The sequence below is a fragment of the Pinus tabuliformis genome, chromosome 7, assembly GCF_031772625.1.
Source record: "Pinus tabuliformis cultivar Carrire ecotype Pingquan chromosome 7, CPIR1, whole genome shotgun sequence".
Lineage (NCBI taxonomy): Eukaryota > Viridiplantae > Streptophyta > Pinopsida > Pinales > Pinaceae > Pinus > Pinus tabuliformis.
The window spans coordinates 1,029,605,771-1,029,624,668 of NC_142293.1; positions in this window are offsets into that span (position 1 = coordinate 1,029,605,771).

Genomic DNA, 18,898 nt, shown 5'->3' on the forward strand with positions numbered 1-18,898 from the left:
TAATTCATGAGCAGCACAGAGCAACGAGGACCCTCGGTTAAGCACACAAACCATTGGCCCATGGTAACACGCACTGCCATGAAACAACAAAACGAGAGGTCTTTTGGAGAAATGGGGGAGGTTTCTGATATGCGATTAGCGACAAGTCACTAATCACATATCATTAAGCAAACCCCTCAGTGAAGGAAAAGCCTTGAGCGACCGGAACCAGAAAGTCAAAAACTGTACAAAATTCACCAATTCCATTAGAGGCGGGTCCCACACGAAAACCGGTAGGATATCGGAAGGGCTTCAAGTGGTAAGCGGTTTCAACCGAGTCCCACCCGATGCCACACATTGGGTGCCATATGTCAGCGAAAGAGAGAGAAAACCGCTCACATCGGACGGGTAAACGTCATGCAATTTACCTGCCTGATATGGATGGAGATCGTAGGATTTGGAGGCTCCAGATCGACGGCGGACATGCAATTCGATGGATGACTAGATTCAATGGGGTAAACAGGCCGAGTTATATAAATTTTGAAGTCCAGCATGAATGATGAGTTGGTAGGGGAATCATGTTCATGGGCAATCTAGGAGTTAAATGGAAATAACAACCGTTCAAACATTTCCAAGAGAACTGACACACAGTTCGTTATGAAACAGGTGGCCACCTCCCTATGAAGTGTTACATAGTGATGATGACGCAGAATAAGAGAATTCAAATGGACAGAGCAGAAGGACCAGAATTCCGGGAAGCAGAAACGAACAGTTAGAAAGCAGATTGGCTTTAAAGCCACAAACTAACAGAGACAAAGCAAGAAGCTAGAAAGTGGTGAGAAAAGAGAGTAAGAAAGGTAAAAGCAGAGAACAAAGAAATAATTCTAGGTGACCTGCAGAGCAAAGGCAACATCGAGAGAGAGCTAGAGAGAGTCAGAGAGTTTGTGTACTCCATAGAAGGCTTGAGAGGTTCAAGCGAACTCCTTTGTATATGTCTGTCATGTATGAGTCTCAGGTTGGGCTCATACTACTGTGACCAGTAGAGTTCAAGGTTCAGTAAGGATAGTCTGTGTACTCCAGTCCTACTGATTCATATCTGTTGAGTGAGACTCAAATTGAGCTCACTGTTGTAAAAACTCTGCTTTGAAAACATAATAGAGAGGCCACCACTAAAGGCTAGACCAGGAGACGTAGCCCAGGAGCATTGGGTGAAATCCTTATTAATCTTGTTGTATTTACATGTTTTCCTGTTGTGTTTTCTCTAATTGCGTTAGTCTCTATGTATTTCGCAATCTTATCGATCCGTTACATAAAGTAACATAGGCACATCCATGCACATGAGTCTATAATACCTTTAATTCTTTGTCCTGGATAAATTCTAGATCATTGACTTAAGATTTTAGGTACTTAAGACTTTTCTTGGAAATTATTTAAATGAAAAAAATATAATGAGTGAGGGAGGTTAATTAATTTAACTTCGTGAACTTTGATACATGCTCAATTTTCATCCATACCTAGAAATTTGATGATGAAGGTGAATAATATGCTTTTATCTAACAATAATTATAATTATGCAACGTTTCTTCTACTTACCCACCTACTCATCCTACCATTTTTAATTCTCTTTATTAGGGTGCACTTAAGCTGGTTAACCCTTTATCAAAACTTTTCTTTTCTTTTACAATAGAAATCTATCTAAATTTAGCCTTATTACATCCAAGGGCTTAGATTAAATAGTTGAGCTCCTTTTATTTACTATACCTAATCTAATTATCTCCCAAGATTAAATAGTTTGGTCAGATTTTATTCTCTATTTATAAGCATGAAATTGAAAACATGAAATAGTCAAGTTTAAACATTTTGACTATTCATGGATTGTGGCAAGGATAACAAGCTGCACACAATCAATTATTTTGCATCAAAAAGTAAATAGTAGTGGCATTCTGACTTGCACACTTTCATGGTCTTTTCTTTTCTTAGGGTTCATATTTCCATCATTTTTTACCTTTTTTATTCTTTTTGTCCTTTGATTTTTCTTTTAGGACATACCCTCTTTACATTTTTTAATATTTTGAATATGGAAAACATTTGTAGAAAGCAAAGGTATGTACATATTACAGGTTTAATCCCAACCATTCAAAAATTATGACTCCTATTGGTATAGGAACCTAACACCATTACCATGTAGTATTGAAAGGACCTTCTCTCCAATATGTCCCATTATTTGATGCCACAACATAATATTTGCACCAAAGAATACAAGATTTTATGCTCCACTTTTAGGAGCCACATTGTTATTGCACTCATCAATAACAGTACTTCCCAGTAACTTGTATATAGTTCCAATATGAATTCCCCTCTTTAATACTAGTGCTCCTCGAACCATCTTGTAAGTATCATTCTCAAATACTCTTTTTACACCTACAACATCTATTTTGCTAAAAAAATATAGATTTATAGCCAATGTAGGAATCTGTAGAACAATAGGAAGTTTTCCAATCCTAATCCAGGTGGATATTGGTGGCCACCTGCCTATTCCACTTAGATTCCCAATACTGTCTCTTTCAATTTTTCGGTTTCCTTAATTGTAGCACAATTTAATATTTGGCAGTTTTTTAGGTCCTGAACTTCCGGAGCCATTTTGAGGCCCTAAACGATGTTTTTACGGAAACTAGAGACACTAAATTTGTCCCAACCCAACTTGCCAATTTTCTTTTAGCCTCCTCTTTGAGCTCTTTGAAATGAAGTATTATGATAGCCAAATAGAGATCGTATTTCAAAGTTACGACCCTGGGAAGTTAATGTACCAATTTAAAACAGGGCCCATAGTTTTGGCGCTTCATCTCCTAGGGATAGGTTTTTGGATGTTTAGGGTTTTCCATTGTTTCTCAATAATAATTAGGTGTTTGAGCCTCATTATAACATAGTTTAGAGGCATGTAGCCACCACATCTCTTCTCAGAGATAATCAACCATTGCCCAAGATAGTTTATTTCCATTTTGTTTGTAAGAATATTTCAGTATTTTAATATTAATGAAATGAAGTGTTATTTCTGTTGCATTTTTGTATTTATATGTGCAATTTGTTACATTCTTGTTTAATTTTAGACCAGTGGTATTAGAGTGGCCCACTCTTTCTCTCTTTTTCTTTGCATGTCCCCAACAAGGTTAGGGTATAAGGAGTTAGGGCTCGAACTAGTTGAACCTTTGCAAGACCAGCCTCGCAAACCCTGATGACCTCCCACGTTGGAAGAAAAGAAAGACGAGGGGGTAGGAGATCCTTCCAAAATATTACTCGGGGAAGCAATCGAGCGATAAAGGAATGCAATGATGGATAAATTTTCCCAGATCCTTTAACGGCTACCCATAGTGACACATCTTCATCTAGCAGCCACTCTAGAGGTGTCACTCCTTGTAAGACACAAGTTAACTTCGATATTGCCATATTTGAGGGTCAGATTAGATGCAAACACTGTAGATAAATGGTTGAATTTTTTGGAAGGATATTTTTTTAGTTCATGACTTTTCTAATCGGGAAAAGATTACCTTTTCACTTCTCAAAGCCACTCCACACATCAAGGACTGCTGGGAAGCCTACTATGAACATAAGGATGAGACATAATCCTCACTATATTCAGTCGCACCCACTTGGGATTCTTTTCGAGACACCATCAAGGAACAACATTACCATGCTAAGGGCTATGAAGATAAATACATAAAATGGACCATGCTACGGCAGGGAAGGGAGCAAGATGTGCCAGATTTCATAAATGTTTTCCATACCCTCCGCATGAAGTATCGAGGATTTTGAGCAGCGTTTAGTACTCAAGTACCGCAACTGTCTACAAAAGTACATCCAGGATGAGATGGAGTTCCTAGAGATCTCCTCACTCGGCACAACATACCAATACACTATCAATATTGAGTAGAAATTTAAGAAAAAGAAGCAAGATTTTAGATTTGTGAATCCAAAGTTAGGAAAAGGCACCCCTAAACCATAGATCAAAGGACAAAGCCAAGGTAGGGTGAGCTAGGACAACTCGCCAAAGCTGCAAGAAAATTAAAATACCACGAAGACAAAGAAGGACATGGGAAAATGGTGTGAGTTCCATAAGAGCTCCACTCACAACACAAGTGAGTGTTGGGCCAAGCAGTCACTGGTAGCAGAGAAGAAGGCTTTTGAATCAAATGCATGTTCTAAATCTGAGTCAAAAACCGATAAGGGGAATGAAAATGGGAATCATATTATTGATGCAGAGCCCAGTGCCACCATGGCCACCACCAAGATCCAAAAGAATGAGCATGAGGATCCAGTGGAGGGGGAACACCTCTTTCACTCAAGGTTTTTCTGCTCAATTCATTGTCGACAATGGTAGCCAAAACAACCTCATTTCAGCAAAGTTCATGAAGTGGTTGGGCCTACCGATGACAACACAACCACACTCATACACCATTGGGTGGATTCATCAAGGACGATATCTCTGCATCAACCATCAGTGCAACCTTCCCTACTGCATCAAGTCCTTCATAGATGAGGTACTGTGTGATGTTTCTCCTCTTGAAATTTGTGATGTATTATTAGGACAACCATACTTGTGGAAGCAGCATGATGTATATTAGTCTAGACCTTTCTATATGATTATTTCTTTTTGCAATAAGTTGTACATGATACCGGAGGTAGCTCTGTCTATTACCATCTCTTTGGTCACTGCAAAGCAATGTAGTAAAATGATTTCCAAGACCAGGCATTTTTTTGTTTCTTCTAACTCACCTTGGGGAAGGAAGAAGGTTGTAGCTACAGCTTCGAGAAAGGGCTCCTCCGCACAACAGTAACAGATGGACAAGGTTGTGGAGGATTACAGTGACATTTTTTCCTCACCTACAGAGGCACATCTGTAGTGTCAGGTCAAACACTCCATCATTCTGACCCTGAGCGTGCTGCTACCCTATGGACTGTTCTATTGATGCTCTATTTTGGAGAATGGTGAGATCAAGAGGTAGATTCAGAAGTTGTTGCAAAGAGGGCACATCAAGCCAAGATCATCACCATGTGGGAGGCCGATTGTATTAGTATAGAAGAAGGATGGGACTTGGAGGTTTTGTATTAACTATTGGGCGTTGAACAAGATCACTATCTAGAATAGGTACCAAATCCCAGGAATTGATGACCTTCTGGACCAGCTCAAGACGGCCAAATATTTTAGCAAGATTGGCTTGAAGTCTACTTAACACCAGGTGCCTATTGAACCCTCCAATGTGTGGAAGACTGCCTTTAAATTTGAGGAGGGAATTTTCAAAGGTTTGGTCGTGCCTTTCGAGTTGACAAATGCCCCCACAACCTTCATGAGATTGATGGATGACATCTTGCAACCTTTCACCAATGCATTCATGGTGGTGTATTTAGATAAAATATTTATGTTCAACCAAAGCTGGGAAGAGCACCTACACCATATTCGATAGGTCCTTCAAACCTTGCGACAACACAAGTTGTGTGCCAGTTTGGAGAAATGCACTTTTGGCATGACCTAGGTTCAATATATGGGGTACATCATTGATTATTAGGGTGTGCATGTGGACCCAACCAAGATATAAGTCATTCAAGATTGGGCAGCCCCAACCACTCTAATAGAGCTTCGCACCTTTCTGGGTCTTATCAATTTCTACTACAGGTTCATGTTGGGATTGTCTCATATCACATGGCATTTAAGTCAAGTCACCAAGGGCGGAGAGAAAGCAAAGTTTTTTTGGTCTGAACCTCAATAGAAGGTGTTTTCCGAGTGGAAGCATTGCCTCTGCTCTACACCAGTTCTCACATTACCAAACCTACAGTAACCATTTAAGATTTAGACATATCCCTACAGCTATGCTATTGGTGCAGTTCTTACTCAGCAAGGGCATCCAATGGCTTACTAGAGTGAAAGAATTTTAGACACTGTCCGAAAGTATCCCACTTACGACAAATAAATTCATTCCATTGTGCATGAATTTCATCAATGGATGATCCAGGTGGATATTGGTGGCCACCATCCTATTCCATGTGGACACCCACCATTATTTCTTTCAATTTTTCATTTTCCTTAATTATAGCATAGTTCAATATTTTTGGCAATTTTTCGGGTCCTAAACCTACATAGCTATTTTGAGGCCCTAAATGATTTTTTTTTGGAAAATTAAATCTCAGCGATTTCATTGAAATCAAATTTTGAGTTGTAGTCCTCAGAGAGATATTTCCAATGATTTATCATGCACATCAAACAGATATAATATGAACAAGTTACGACCCTGGGAAGTTGTCTACCCAACTAACACCGATAGGGCCCATAAACTATTGGTGTTACATCTCCTCGGGTTAGGGTTTTGGTTGTTTACGGTTTTCTCTTATTGTTCAATAATAAAAATACCCTTGAGCCTCATTGTAACTTAGTTTAGAGGCATGTAATGGCCATGTCTCTTCTCAAAGATAAGCTACCATCACCCGAGGTAGTCTCATTTACATTCTATTTGTAAGCATATTTCATTATTTGATATTAATGAAAGATAGTGTTATTTCTACTGCAACTCTATATTTATGGTTACATCTGTAATTTTTTGCATTCTTATTTAAATTTGTATCAGTGGTATCAAAGCGTTCTTCTCTTTCTATGTTTTTCTTTGAATGTCCCCAATGAGGTTAGGATATAAGGCATTAGGGCTCGAACTAGTCAAACCTTTACAAGACCAGCTTAGGAAATCCCGACAGCCTCCCATGGGGGAAGAAAATAAAGATGAGGAAGTAGGAGATCCTATCAAAATATTGCTTGAGGAGGCCCTCAAGAAACAAAGGAACACAATGATGGATAACTTTTCCCAGATCCTTCAACGGTTTTCCACCAGTGGCACATCCACATCTAATAGCCCCTCTGAAGGCTCCACACCTTTTAAGGTACAAGTAAACTTTGACATTCCCATATTTGAAGACCAAATAGATGTAGACATAGTAGATAAATGGTTGAATCTACTAGAAGGATATTTCTCTGTTCATGATTTTTCCAACTGAGAAAAGATTACTTTTTCTTTTCTCAAAGTCGACCCCCACTTCAAGGACTGGTACGAAACCTATTGTGAGCAGAAGGATGAAAGTACGACCTCAGTTTTTTTAGCCGTTCCCACTTGAAATTCATTCTAGGATGCCATTAAGGAGTAGTACTACCCTGTTGGGGCTCCGAGGACAAATACATAAAGTGGACCACGCTGCGGTAGAGAAGGGACCAAGATGTGCCAAAGTTTACTAATGTTTTTCATACCCTTCACACAAATTGGGTATCAAGGATTCTAAGAAACATTTGGTACTCAAGTACCATGAATTCCTATATAAATACATCTAGGAAAATATGGAGTTTACTGAAATCTCTTCACTTAGCACGACGTATCAATATGTCATCAAGATCGAGCATAAGTTTAAATAGAAGAAGTGATACTTTGGATTTGCGAATCCAAAGCAAGGGAAAGATGCCTCCAAACCATAGAACAAAGGATAAATCCAAGGTGGGACGGCCCAGGAAAACCAACCAAGGCCAAAAGAAAAGGACAACCCTGTGAAGCCAAAGAAGAACACTGGAAAGTGGTGTGAGTTCCATAAGAGCTCCACCCACAACACAAGTGAGTGCCGGGACAAGCATTCACTCATGGCTAAACTGAAGGCTTCAGAATCAGATGCATGTTCCAACTCTGAGTCAGAACCCAAAAAGGGGAATGATAAAGGGAAGCAAATTATTGATTTGGAGCCCAATGCCACTGTTTCCACCATAAAGATCTAAAATGAGGAACCTGAAGATCTAGAGGAGGAGGACCATCTCTTCCACTCCTAGATGTGGGCAAAGGGTTTCCCACTGCATTTCATTGTCGATAGCGGAAGACAAAAGAACCTCATTGTAGCAAAGCGAATGAAGCGGCTAGGCTTACTGACCACAACAAACCCACAATAGTATACCATGGGGTGGCTTCACCAAGGAAGGGATCTACGCATGAGCTAACAAGAGCCAACAATGTTGCCTTCCATATAGCATCAAGCCCTTCACGGATGAGGTATTATGTGATGTTTTTCCCCTTGACTTTTGTGATGTATTATTAGGCGAACCATACTTGTGGAAGTGACATGTTGTGTATAAGTCAAGGCATCACGTTGTTATTGTTACGTTAGGAAATAATTTGTATATGATAGTGGTGGTATCACTGCCTACTGTTGTCTCTCTCATTACTCTAAAACAATGCAGTAAGCTCATTTCAAAAATTGGGAAATTTGTTTGTTTGATGATATGCCCTAAAGGAAAGAAGAATACGGTGGCCATGACCTCCAAATAGGGCCCCTCTGCATGAAAACAACAAATGGACAAGGTTGTGGAGGAGTATGAGGACATCTTCACCTCCCCTGCAAGGGTGCCTTTGCACTGTCAGGTCAAGCACTCCATCGATCTGACCCTAGGTGCATCGTTACCCAATGGACCAATCTATTGGTGCTCTGTTTTGGAGAACAATGAAATCAAGATGAAAATCCAAGAGTTGTTGCAGAAAAGTCACATTCCACCAAGTTCATCGCTCTATGGGAGCCTGGTCATGTTGGTATAGAAGAAGGATGGGACTTGGAGACTCTGTATTGACTATCGGGCACTGAACAAGATCACTGTCTAGAACAGTTATCTGATCCCGTAGATTTATGACCTTCTGGACCAACTCAATGGGGGAAATATTTCAGCAAGATTGACTTGAAGTCAGGATATCACCAAGTACCAATCAAACCCTCTGATGTGTGGAAGACTACCTTCAAAGCCAAGGAGGGCCTTTTCGAATGGTTGGTTATGCCTTTTGGGTTGTCGAATGCTCCTGCAACCTTCATGGGGCTTATGGATTACATCTTGCAGCCATTCACCAACTCATTTTTAGTGGTATTCATGGATGATATCCTGATCTTTAGCCAGAGTTGGGAAGAGCACCTCCACCACATCCGCCAGGTTCTCCAAACGTTGCAGCAACACAAGTTGTGTGCCAATTTGGAGAAATGCACTTTTGGCATGACCTAGGTTTAGTATCTAGGATAAATTATTGATGAATGGGGGGTGCATATGGATCCAGCCAATATCCAATTCATTCAAGATTGGCCAGCCCCAACCACTCTAATGGAGCTCTGCAGCTTTTTGGGTCTTTCCAATTTCTACTGAAGGTTCGTGTTGAGGTTCTCTCATATCACTTGGCCCTTGAGTCAAGTCACCAAAGGAGGAGAGAAAGCAAAATTATTTTGGTTTGAATCTCAACAAAAGGCATTCACAAAGTTTAAATATCACCTATGCTCTGCACCAGTGCTAACATTGCCAAACTTGAAACAACCATTTGAGATCCAGACATATGCCTCTGACTAGCTATTGGGGCAGTCCTTACTCAACAGGGGCATCCAGTGGCATATCATAGTGAGACAATTTTAGACATAGTCTGGAAGTATACCACTTATGACAAAGAGTTGTATTCCATTGTGCAGGCCTACCAATAATGAAAGATTTACATTTTGGGGAAGGAAATGATGATCCATGTAGACCATCGACACCTACAGTTCATACAGATGCAAGGGAAGTTGCAGAATAATCGCCATCAAAAGTGGTCCACATACCTGCAACAGTTCCATTTGAATATCAAGTACAAGAAGGGCAACACAAATAATGTTGTAGACTGCCTCATTCGACCACCGATCATGGAATTAACCATTGTGCTCAACTCTTGTGGGCACGAGACTTTTGATTGGCCACGTCTCTACAAAAGCAACCCAAAATTCGACCACACATACCATACGCTCTTGGAGGGTCAAAAAGTTCCATATTTTCACCTCAAGGATGCTCTGTTATGCCATATGGGACACCATTGTGTTCCTTCAAGTGAGCGTATGAATGGGCCTTTTGGGGTCGAGAAAATGGTGGCAGTAATATAGAAGTATTTTTATTGGCTGAATCTTTGACAAGATGTCCAAAAGTACATCAGATCTTGCACTTCCTGCGCCATTTCCAAACTGACGATCAAGAAGAAAGGTTTATATACTCCACTTCCTACCCCTAGTCGACCTTGGCAATCCATATCCATGGATTACATGTCAGGCCTTCCTTCTACTAAGCATGGAAATACTTGTGTTTTTATGGCTGTCGACAGATTCTCAAATATTGCCATTATGGCAGCCTACAAGAAGAGTATCACAGCAGAAGCCACTACTAAACTATTCTTTGAACAAGTGTGGGTACTCTTTGAGATCCCACAGTCTATCATCTTAGATTGGGACATTAGGTTCCTTAATACATTTTGGTCTAGTATCTAGTCGATGTTGGACACCAATCTTACTAAGTCCACAACTTTCCATCCCAAACTCATGGCTAGACAAAGGTCGTCAACAGGATGATCGTACACATTTTCCGCATGTAAAACTCAAAGCATCCACGTACATGGGATGAGAGCCTCCCTTATGTCCATCATAGCTACAACCAAGCTCTCCACAACTCGACTTGCCACAGCCATTTTCAGGTGGGCTTGGGATTCTAGCCACTATGTCCCATTTATGTGGCCATACCATTTGCAGCGACTCATGTAGATTCAGCTCATGTTTAGTCCCAAGCCGACAAGGAAAATAACTTCATTGAGCACATTCAACACATCCACCAATAGGTCCATGACATATTGGAAAAAGCCAATGCTAAGTACAAGTAGCGACATGATCAGCATAGGGTGCCACAAAAGTTCCAGGTGGACGACAAAGTTTGGCTACATTTGCAGAAGGAGTGCCTCGTTGGGCCCCACTGCAAAATTCACCCACTTCGATATGGGCCATACACCATCACCAAGGTTGTGGGAGATAATTATTTTGAGCTTAGCATTCCCCCATTCCTTGGCCTGCACCCAGTGTTCAATGTGGATCGCCTTCGGCCATACTTTCCACCACTACTAGGCACATCTGACATTACAGAACAACTCACACCAGCAGAGTTAAATCCAGACTGCATGAAATAAGCTGCAACTGATCAGAACATGGACACACATATCAAGAAAAATCTCTAGTAGAAGATCCAACTATATTGAGTTGTCAAAGTTGTCCAACTCCTGCACCAAGGAAAATGGCTCACTAGGGAGCAAGTTCAGCAAACGTTTTCTCATCTCATGGAGGAACTCAATGCAATGGAGACCGTTGATTCCTAAGGGGGGAGGAATGATCTAAGTGGATATTGTTGGACACCCTCTTATTCTGCGTGGACCCCCACCATTGTTTCTTTCAGTTTTTCAGTTTCCTTAATTGTAGCACATTTTACTATTTCAGGAAGTTTTTCGGGTCATGAACCTCTGGAACTATTTTGAGGCTCTAAACAACGCTTTTTTGGCAAATTAAATTCAAGAGATTTATGGAAATTACATTTTTAGTTGTAGTCCTCAGAGAGATATTTCCAACAAGGTATCATGCACGTCAAACGGAGATAATATGACCAAGTTACGACCTCAGGAAGTTGGCTACCTGACTAACCCCAACGGGGCCCATAAACTCTTGGTGTTACATCTCCTCGGGTTAGGGTTTTAGTTTTTTATGGTTTTCTCTTATTGTTCAATAATGAAAAGGCCCTTAAGCCTCATTGTAACGTATTTTAGAGGCATGTAGCTACCACATCCCTTCTCAGATATAAGCTACCATCACCTAAGCTAGTCTCATTTCCATTCTGTTTGTGAGCATATTTCATTATTTGATATTAATGAAAGATAGTGCTATTTCTGCTGCATCTCTGTATTTATGGTTATATCTATAATTTGTTGCGTTCTTTTTTAAATTAATATCAATAGAAGAATTACCTTCTGGGGAAGGAAACAGTCATCCACATAGACCACTGACCCCTGCAGTTCATACAGACACAAGGGAAGTTACATAACAACTCACAATAATAGAGCTAAACCCAGACTATATGGAACATGACACAACCGATCGTATCATGGACACACAGATCAAGAACACTCGCCAACAGAAGATCCAACTATATCGGCTTGTCAAAGCTAGTCAACCCCTTCACCAAGGCAAGTGGCTCACTAAGGACCAAGTTCAACATAAGTTTCCTCATCTCTTAGAGGCACTCAACGTAATGGGGAACATTGCTTCCTAAGGGGGGACGAATGATCCAATTGGATATTGGTGGCCACTTGCCTATTCCACTTTGACCCCTAACACTGTCTCTTTCAGTTTTCGGTTTACTTGTAGCACAATTTAGTATTTTTGGTAGTTTTTCGGGTCCTGAACTTCCAGAGCAGTTTTGAAGCCCTAAACAACGTTTTTAGGGAAGATGGAGAGTCCAAAAATGTCCCAAATAACCTTTCCTCTTTTTCTTTGGTCATCTCTTTTAGATCTTCGAAACGAGGTATTATCATAGCCAAATGAAGATCGTATGCCAAAGATACGACCCCGGGAAGTTGATGTACCAACTTTCCCAAACAAGGATCACAGTTTTGGTGCTTCATCTCCCAGGGTTAGGTTTTTGGATGTTTAGGGTTTTTCATTGTTTCTCAATAATAAATAGGCCTTTGAGCCTCATTGTAACACAGTTTAGAGGCATGTATGTGCCACATCTCTTCTCAGAGATAAGATACCATCAACCTAGCTAGTTTTTTTCTATTCTATTTGTAAGCATATTTCAGTATTCTAATATTAATGAAATGAAGTGTTATTTATGTTGCATTTATGTATTTATGGTTATATGTGTGATTTGTTGCACTTATGTTTAAGTTTGGATCAGTGGTATCAAAGTAGTTTTCTCTTTCTCTATTTTTTTGACATGTCCCCAACGAGGTTAGAGTATAAGGAGTTAGGGCTGGATCTAGTTGAACCTTTGCAAGACCAGCCTCACAAACCCCGACAACATCCCATGGTGGAAGAAGAGAAAGATGAGGGAGCAGGAGATCCTTTCAAATTATTGTTCGAGGAAGCCCTCAAGTGACACAAGAATGAGATGATCGATAACTTTTCGCAGATCCTTCGATGAATACCCACATGCGACACATCTTCCTCAAGCAGTCACTCTGGAGGCGCCACTCCTTTTAAGGTACAAATTAGCTTCAATATTCCCATATTTGAGGGTCAAATAGATGCAGACACCATAGATAAATGGTTGAATTTGTTGGAAGGATATTTTTTAGTTCATGACTTTTCCAATTGGGAAAATATTACATTTTCACTTCTCAAAGTCGCCCCACATGTCAAGGACCGGTGGGAAACCTATTGTGACCAAATGGATGAGAGGGAATCCTCACTATTTTCAGTCACACTGTTATGAAACCAGCTCAAGAAAAGATAGAAAAGATAGATCAACGCCTTAGAATTCAGCCTCTTCGAGGGGGAACCTCCTTTACATTACATAAATGAACAATTCTTGGATGATACAAATGAAAAAACCTCCTTTCTATATATAGGAGTCTAAGGAGTCACAATATAATCCAGCCGGCCTAACAATAATAATATAAAGCCACAAAAATAACAATAGAGGGATTCTATGGGGCACAGAAATAACAACATGGGGGTAATAGGGGCACAACAATATAAATAAGGGGTATAACTACAATAGTAATCGGGTAATAACTAGTATTATAGGGACCCAACATGCCCCTCTCCTTCAAAAAAGTGTTGTCCTCAACGCTTGAGTAGTTCTGGATACTTCTGCATAAAATTCTCATCCTCCCATGTGGAATCTTCAGCGGATAAGTTCTTCCACTTGATAAGATACTCTGAAATTGATCAATTTCGTAGTTGTCGAGTTCTTGTTTCTGTGACTACTTCCGGTTCCAATATAATTTTTCCTTCCTCGTCAAGTTCTGGCAATATTGTTTGAATTGGGAGCTTGTCACCTATAACCTTCTTTGAACATGAAACATGGAAAACTGGGTGCATTCGAGAAGCTGCAGGAAGCTCCAATTTGTATGCCATAGTACCAATCTTTTGCAACACCTTGTACGGACCATAATACTTTGGTGATAATTTATTATCATTGTTAGCTTGCTTTAGGGACATTTTCTTATATGGTTGTAGCCGTAGGAATACCCAACCACCTACATCAAAACTTCTTTCACTGCGATGTTGATCTGCCTGTTGTTTCATTCTATTTTGTGCCAACACGAGGTTATCCTTTAAGAGTTGGAGGACTTGTTGTTGATGTTCGATGTGATGTTCCACTGCCTGAACCTTAGAATTTTCTCTTAAATATGATGTGATGGATGTTGGTTGATACCCATAAAGTGCCATAAATGGGGTCATTTTTGTTGTTGTATGGAAGGAAGTGTTATACCACCATTCAGCCAGAGGCAACCATTTGACCCATTGTGTCTGTTTATCAGATACAAAGCAACGAAGATATCCTTCCAAACATTTGTTTACTATCTCAGTTTGCCCATCAGATTGAGGATGATAAGATGAGCTATGAGCTAACTGAGTACCAAGACAAGAAAATAATTCTGTCCAAAAATTTCCAGTGAAAATGGGATCTCTGTCACTTACAATAATCTTTGGGTTTCCATGTAGCTTTTGAATTGTTTCCATAAATGTAGTAGAAACTGTACTGGCTTTAAATGGATGTGATAATGCACAAAAGTGTGCATACTTGGTAAGTCTGTCAACTACCACCATGATGACACTCTTTCCCTCAGACTTGGGTAAACCTGTGATAAAATCCATTGAAACCTCCTCCCAACGTTGGCTTGGAATGGATAAAGGTTGTAATAGACCCGGTGTCTTAATTGTTTCAACTTTATTTTGTTGGCAAACCAAACATTCCGCCACAAACTTTTGAATATCTGATTTAAGGCCATCCCAAAAAAATTCCTTCTTAACCCTGTGGTAAGTTTTTAAAAATCCTGAGTGCCCTCCTAAGGGAGAAGTGTGCAATTCCATAAGAATATTTTGTTTTAGCTGGGAATTCTTACAGAGGTATAAGCGATCTTTGTACCATAATGAATCATTTTGCCAGCTAAATGTATCAGACGTACTGGAATCTTGTTGTAGCTTTCGAATAAGTGCCCACACTTCTTCATCATTCTTCCATTCCTCCCTTGCTTCGTTTATCCAATCTGGTTGGATAATAGAAATGGCACACAACAATGCTTCCACATCCTCATCCTTTCTTGAGAGTGCATCTGCCACCACATTTTGCTTCCCTTTTTTGTAGATGATTTCAAAGTCATAACCCAACATCTTTGTGACCCACTTTTGTTGCTCTTCAGAGGATAATCTTTGTTCTAAAAAGTATTTAAGGCTATCATGATCTGTTTTTACCTTGAAGTGTCTTCCCATTAGGTAGGGTCGCCATTTCTTAAGTGCATGGAGTATTGCCAACATTTCCTTCTCATAAATAGCTTTGCTTAAAAACTTTCCCTTGATTGGATGACTTTCAAAAGAAATGGGTCTTTCACAGCACCAATTCCATTTCCTAAAGCATCACATTCCACAATAAAGGTTTTTGTGAAGTCCAATGTAGCTAAGACCGGTGCTTGGCACATTGCCTCTTTAAGATGTTCAAAGGCCTTTGTTGCTTCCGGAGTCCATGAAAATGCATCTTTCTTCAATAATGTTGTTAGAGGTGCTGCTATTCTCCCATAATTCTTAACAAACTTGCGATAATACCCTGTCAACCCAAGAAATCCTCGCAGATGCTTTATGGATGTGGGGATTTTCCATTCCTTAATGGCTTTAATTTTGCTAGGGTCTACCTTAACTCCTTCATGAGATACAATATGACCCAAATATTCCACCTCCTGGACTCCAAAGAAACATTTGGATCTTTTTGCATATAATTGTTTCTCCTCCAATAGTTGTAGCACCCTGTCAACATGTTCAACATGATCCTTCCAAGACTTGCTGTAGATTAGTATATCATCAAAAAATACTAACACAAATTTTCTAAGGAATGGTTTGAAAATTGAATTCATCAAACCTTGAAATGTTGAAGGCGCATTAGTAAAGCCAAAAGGCATGACCAAAAATTCATAATGACCCTCATGAGTTCTAAATGCCGTTTTCGGAATGTCTTCAATCTTCAATCTTCATTCTGATTTGATGATATCCCAAACGAAGATCCAACTTGGTGAAGTAAATTGATCCATGCAATTCATCCAGTAATTCATCAATGACAGGAATGGGGAACTTATCTTTAATAGTGAGCTTGTTGAGCTCCCTATAATCCGGACACATGCGCTATGATCCATCCTTCTTTTGCACCAATACTACGTGAGCAGAGAAAGAACTTTGACTTGGTTGAATTATATCAGCCTCTAGCATTTCTGCAACCATACGTTCAATTTCACTTTTTTAGACATAGGGATATCTGTACGGCCTGATGTTTGGAAGAAAACTTTCAGGAATCAGATGAATAGCATGATCGTGATCACGCATAGGTGGGAGACCTTTGGGAGTCTCAAATACCTTGGAATGATTGTCCAGGACTTTTTGGAGATCTGGAGAAATAGATGATTCTGATGTGGAAACATCTAGCGAACATAATTGTGCAATTACACCTCTTTGCTCCTTTTTTAGAAGCTTTGTCATACCATTAGAGCTGATTATCTTTCCTGGTTTCCCTGCAATACCCCTTAATTCAACTTCCTTTCCTTCCGTAGAAAATTTGATGAAAAGTTCTTGAAAATTAAAAGCTATTGTACCCAAGGATTGTAGCCATTGGACTCCTAGTACAACATCAGCACCTCCCATTGGAATGGAAAGCATTGGGCTAGTCAATACATATTCTCCCATGGATAGCTTGATATTATGGCACCTTCTAGAGAAATTTATTGTTCCTCCATTTGCAATCATCACTTGACACTCTGGTGCTGGATATAGGAAGCAATTCAATTCTTTTGCTACCCTACAATGAATAAAATTGTGGGTGCTTCCTGAATCAATCAACACTATTACCTTTTTCTTCTTGATTTGTCCTTCTATCTTGATGGTTTGAGGAGTGGTAATTCCTGCCAATGCATTACAAGATATGGTTGGATTTATTTGTTCTTCATCTAGGCTTTTTTCCTGGAGTATATCTTCTTCTTTTGACCTTTCTTGCTCCTTTTCTTCTTCCTCTTCACAATCTATGTAGAATAATTTCTTCTCAGCACACTTATGACCTTTAGTGTATTTGCTATCACAACTGTAACAAAGCCCTTTTGCTCTTTTTTCTTCCAATTTTTGTGGTGTCAACCTTATAGGTTGTGGAAGACTAGGGGCAACAACACTTCCGTCTTTATAGTTGTGAGTGGTATGCTTCCTGGTTGCCATAATTTTGCTTTCCATTTTTCTTGCTAACCTGAATGCCTTCTCTAATGAATCAGGTTCCCAAAGGCGAACATCATGTTGGATATTATCCTTTAAAGACCCTATGAACACATCAATCCTATGCTCCTCTGGAATATCTTTTACCCTTATGTTCAATTTTTGGAACTCCTCAATGTGCTCCATTACTGAACCCTTTTGTTTGAGACTTATCAATTGGCTAAAAAAAGTGTTGCTTTTTGTATCTTCATAATGTGCTATCAATTCTTCCGTAAAAATTGCCCAAGTGATAATTTTTTTACGAGAGAAAAGCCATTGATACCATACAAATTGATTTGGTTCCAAATATACAGTTGCCATACGTACCTTTTGTGTGTTTTTCACATTATTGAGATCGAAGAACTGCTCCATCTGTAATATCCATGTGGCGGGATCCTTGCCATCAAACTTCCTCATATCGATTTTTGGAATATGGTGGGTCTTAGATCCAACATTAGAGTCTATGGAATCATGATTAACATTACTTTTGTTCACATCATGAGTTTCCTTTACAACCTTCTCACCATTAGTAAGTATTTCTTGTAGAAAATTTGTCAAATCTGTCTTCAAATCTGCCATGTTTGTCTTCAAATCTGTCTTCAAATCTACCATGTCTCTCTTCAAATCTGTCTTCGAATCATCCATTTTAGCTTCCATTCCCTTTATCTTAGATTCCACACCATTTATCTTATATTCCATGCCATTTATCTTAGCTTTTGTTAGCTTTTGTGAGCGTGACATTTGTTGCACTTGTTCTTGTAATTTTGATATATCATGTAGCATTTCTTCCTCTTCTTCATGAGTCATGCTAGAGCTTTCAGGTTCCTTACTAGGTGTTTTCATTTTCTTTCCTCGGGGCATCAGTTACTGATAATAATACTTTACTATGCCCTTTGAACTCCATTAAACCAAGCTTACACAAAAATTTAAAAAAAACTACACACCTTTTTTCACTTTATAGAAGGCTGATATTGAATCTGATGTATCTCTGTAATTTCGGATCATCTAGTTATGAAATTGTGATCTGTAGTAGCCTTCTGTTTCCTCTTTCGAATGCCACAAGTCTGACCCAAATTGGATTCTCCAAGGAATAGTTATGTGAAATCTCCCACAGTGACTTGCTTTTATACTAGTTCAGTAGAGTGAACTTGTACGACGTGCCACGAGTCACTGTTTCAACCTTTGGTTATGAAACACGCATACAAGAAACTAAAGTCCGTCCTCTTTCTATACCTTCTAATGAAATTTCAAATCAATCCCCAGAGAGAAAGTTATGACGATTTTCCCCAGGTCACATGTTTTGAATTTAATTCAGGAGTCTGCAAAAAGACCAACTTCCCTCAGATCATATCTCCGCAAATATCACGCGAAAAGCTCTAAAATTTGGACCCAAGGTTCAGCGCGATGTTTTCTCAAATGGGTTGTTCTTGGGACTTCTGAAACATCACAGAAAAAAATTTATAGCGAAAATTCCACGATGACCTGTTTGGAGCAGAGAAACCCTAGAATCCAAAGCTCTGATACCAAATGTTATGAAACCAGCTCAAGAAAAGATAGAAAAGATAGATCAACGCCTTAGAATTCAGCCTCTTCGAGG